Here is a 3646-nt window from a genome sequence, read left to right on the forward strand (position 1 = left end):
GCGAGAGGCACGGTTTTGCTTCCGACAGAGGCACGGTTGTGCTTTCGCGAGAGGCACGGGCGTGCCTCTTTCGAAAAAGGAAGAAAATGCGTTTTCTGTTTTTTTTTTCTTTTGTGAGAGGCACGATTTTGTTTCCGCGAGAGGCACGGTCGTGATTTCGTCAGAGGCACGGCGTGCCTCTTTCGCTAAGGAAAAAAACCGTGTTCCCGGTTCGGTTTTTTCGTCGGTTTTTTTCGTCCGGTTTTTTCGTGAAAAAAAGTTCGTCAAAACCTATCAACATGGGATCTAGTTTTGAAGATCTCGACACGAGGAATTCAATGGCGAAAGCTGTTCAAGATTTGAACGCACGGTTTAAGAGATAAAACATTTTGAATAAATGGATCTACGAAAAAAGAGAAAACTCCCAGGTTGCAACAAGTGGCGCACATGCAGCGCGCCACTTGTCGCAACCTGGAGAAGTTGAGGTGATCTCCGCAAGAAGTACTCCTTAATTAGGGATTTCGCCATGACTCGCCGCCTGTAGCCTTGCGGCTTCCGCTAGCTGGGCCGCTGCCCACGCACACGCCTTTGGGCCTCCGCAACCAGCACCCCCGATCGACGTGCTGCCCTGCCTGCCCGTGCGCGACACGCCGCTGCTGCCAATTGCATCACACAGAGTCCACGCCTGAATCGATTAACCGATCTCACCAAGAACTTGTCTGATCCACCAAATCGACCAAACAACCTGCTGCTCAAAGCCTGCAACTCGCCGCCGCCAAACATCCAACCACGTGATTGCTTCTTCATCCTCTAGATCAACACAATGCGACCCCCGAACAACCTAACTCATGATACCACTTGTTAGAATAAATTCAAGGCATACCGTCGATCATCCGAGTACCAAGCAATCACACGATCACGACACCGAGATTTGTTAACGAGGTTCACCGATATGGCTACATCCCCGGGGCTTGACTATGGGCGCTCCTCCCCGTGACACCGTCACAATACCGCACACCGGCCACCCGGGTGCTGGCACATGCCGCCGGCTCCCCCTTGCGCGCATGTGCTATTATGTTGGCATAGGTTACATCGTGTGTCTACCCCCGCTATATAAAAGAGGCCTAGGATACAAGTGTCCTACTAGGACACGACTCCACATCCTATGTAAACACAATAAAACTTCTAGTCCAACTGTAACCTACCTTGTACACAATATACGACACAACTCTCTAAATCTCAACAAATAGACATATTAGTATCTAATTTTAATGAGTGCACCTTCAGGATAAGACAATAATCACCATTGACTGATCATTAGACCTTTTCAAGTCTCTGAATATATTTTGTTTATTATAGCCCGACTCATCCAAAAAGAATTAATAAAGAAGGACACACTCTAGTTTATTCATAGATTTAACACATATGGCAACATATCTGTCATGACACAGCGGGGAGAAGATTAATCTTGATATCTACTACCTCCATTCCTAAATATAAGACTTTTGGGTAGTAACACCCTATTAAACTGGGGTGTAGGAAGGGCCCACTCTACCATAATAGGGTGTTATCTTTGAAATATTTTGGATGAAACGATAGAAAATAAAGAATGATATGGTAAAGGAGAACTCAACATGATCTACACATTATACATCTCTAAGAATGCATGTAACATTTTGTGTGGCCTTGTTATAGCACAAGAAGGCTACTTAATTTTTTTTGTCAACCGGAGTTCATTTGATACTCGAGCGGATTAATTTGGAGGCGTGATATTAAGACAAATAAATAATAAAGTGAGAAATAAAACTATCAAAGTGGGCTGCTATTTTCCCTCTGTCCTTTCAGCCCAACACCCCCACCTAAAGCCCCCCTAAATTTTAGCCCAAATAGCCCAATAACCCATTCTTGATATATAAGGCAAGTCACCAGCTTCCATTTGGGGCAAACCCGAGAGAGGAGCGAGACACCCCCTCAAATTCTATGCTAGCCGCCACTTTACCGTTGGCCATCCACGCGCCGCCACTTGTTTGCCTGCACCGCCCAGGAGCCACCGCTAACCTTCTCTTAACTGGTAAGGATGAATTCTCGTTTCTTTCGTTGCCAATCGCCGCCATACATACTCACTACTCGAGTTTTTGGTGTGTTGCAACTTATTAGTGGGGTTGTGCAGTGGTGGTTGATCGACATGGACGGTAATGACCTACAAAGAAGATCATCTAGGAAGAGGAAGGTACAACAAAATGCTGGAATCCCACCGTCGTAAGTGTTTTGAATCACTTTTTAGTCCCTCTTCGATTGGTCCACTCAGGCTATCTATTTTGTTTTCAAATCTCTCTAGTTTCCAAATATGCTTTGGATGTTACTACTTTTCCATATAGTGTGTGGGTCTATTCTACAAACACCCTTAAGACCTTATTCTATTCAAAAAACCGCTTAAGAAGAAAAAAATGTAGCTCACTGGAATTTTTACAACAGTTCACCCCCCTATATGAATTGTACCATGTTTTTGTGCGTTTCAGAATAAGTCAAATGCATTAGCACCTACACTGCGCTTGGTCGTCAAATGAAGTTCACATGGTGTCTGACCATGTGAACTGTTGGGGAACGTAGCAGAAATTCAAAAAATTTCCTACGTGTCACCAAGATCTATCTATGGAGAAACCAGCAACAAAGGTAAGGAGAGTGTATCTACATACCCTTGTAGATCTCTAAGCGAAAGCGTTCAAGAGAATGGGGTTGAAGGAGTCGTACTCGTCGTGATCCAAATCACCGGAGATCCTAGTGCCGAACGGACGACACCTCCGCGTTCAACACACGTACAGCCCGGTGACGTCTCCCATGCCTTGATCCAGCAAGGAGAGAGGGAGAGGTTGAGGAAGACTCCGTCCAGCAGCAGCACAACAGCGTGGTGGTGATGGAGGAGCATGGCAATCCTGCAGGGCTTCACCAAGCACCGCGGGAGAGGAGGAGAAAGAGAGGTAGGGCTGCGCCAGGGAGAGGTGAAACTCATGTGTTGGCAGCCCCAAAACCCTCAAGTATATATAGGGGGAGAGGGAGGGCTGCACCCCCACCTAGGGTTCCACCCCTAGGGGCGGCGGCCAGCCCAAAAACCCATCTAGGGTGGCGGCCAAGTGGGGAAGAGGGGGAAACTTGCCCCCCAAGCAAGGTGGGGCGCCCCCTCCCCAAACCCTAGGCGCCTTGGGCCCTTGGGGGGGGGGGGGGCGCACCAGCCCACCTCGGGCTGGTCCCCTCCCACACTTGGCCCATGCACCCCTCCGGGAATGGTGGCCCCACTTGGTGGACCCCCGGGACCCTCCTGGTGGTCCCGATACGTTACCGATAAAACCCGAAACTTTTCCGGTGACCAAAACAGGACTTCCCATATATAAATCTTTACCTCCGGACCATTCCGGAACTCCTCGTGATGTCCGGGATATTATCTGGGACTCCGAACAACATTCGGTAACCACATACAAACTTCCTTTATAAGCCTAGCGTCATCGAACCTTAAGTGTGTAGACCCTACGGGTTCGGGAACCATGCAGACATGACCGAGACGTTCTCCGGTCAATAACCAACAGCGGGATCTGGATACCTATGTTGGCTCCCACATGTTCCACGATGATCTCATCGGATGAACGACGATGTCAAGGACTCAATCAACCCC

Source organism: Triticum dicoccoides, chromosome 3B, assembly GCF_002162155.2.
Source record: "Triticum dicoccoides isolate Atlit2015 ecotype Zavitan chromosome 3B, WEW_v2.0, whole genome shotgun sequence".
NCBI classification, from domain to species: Eukaryota; Viridiplantae; Streptophyta; class Magnoliopsida; order Poales; family Poaceae; genus Triticum; species Triticum dicoccoides.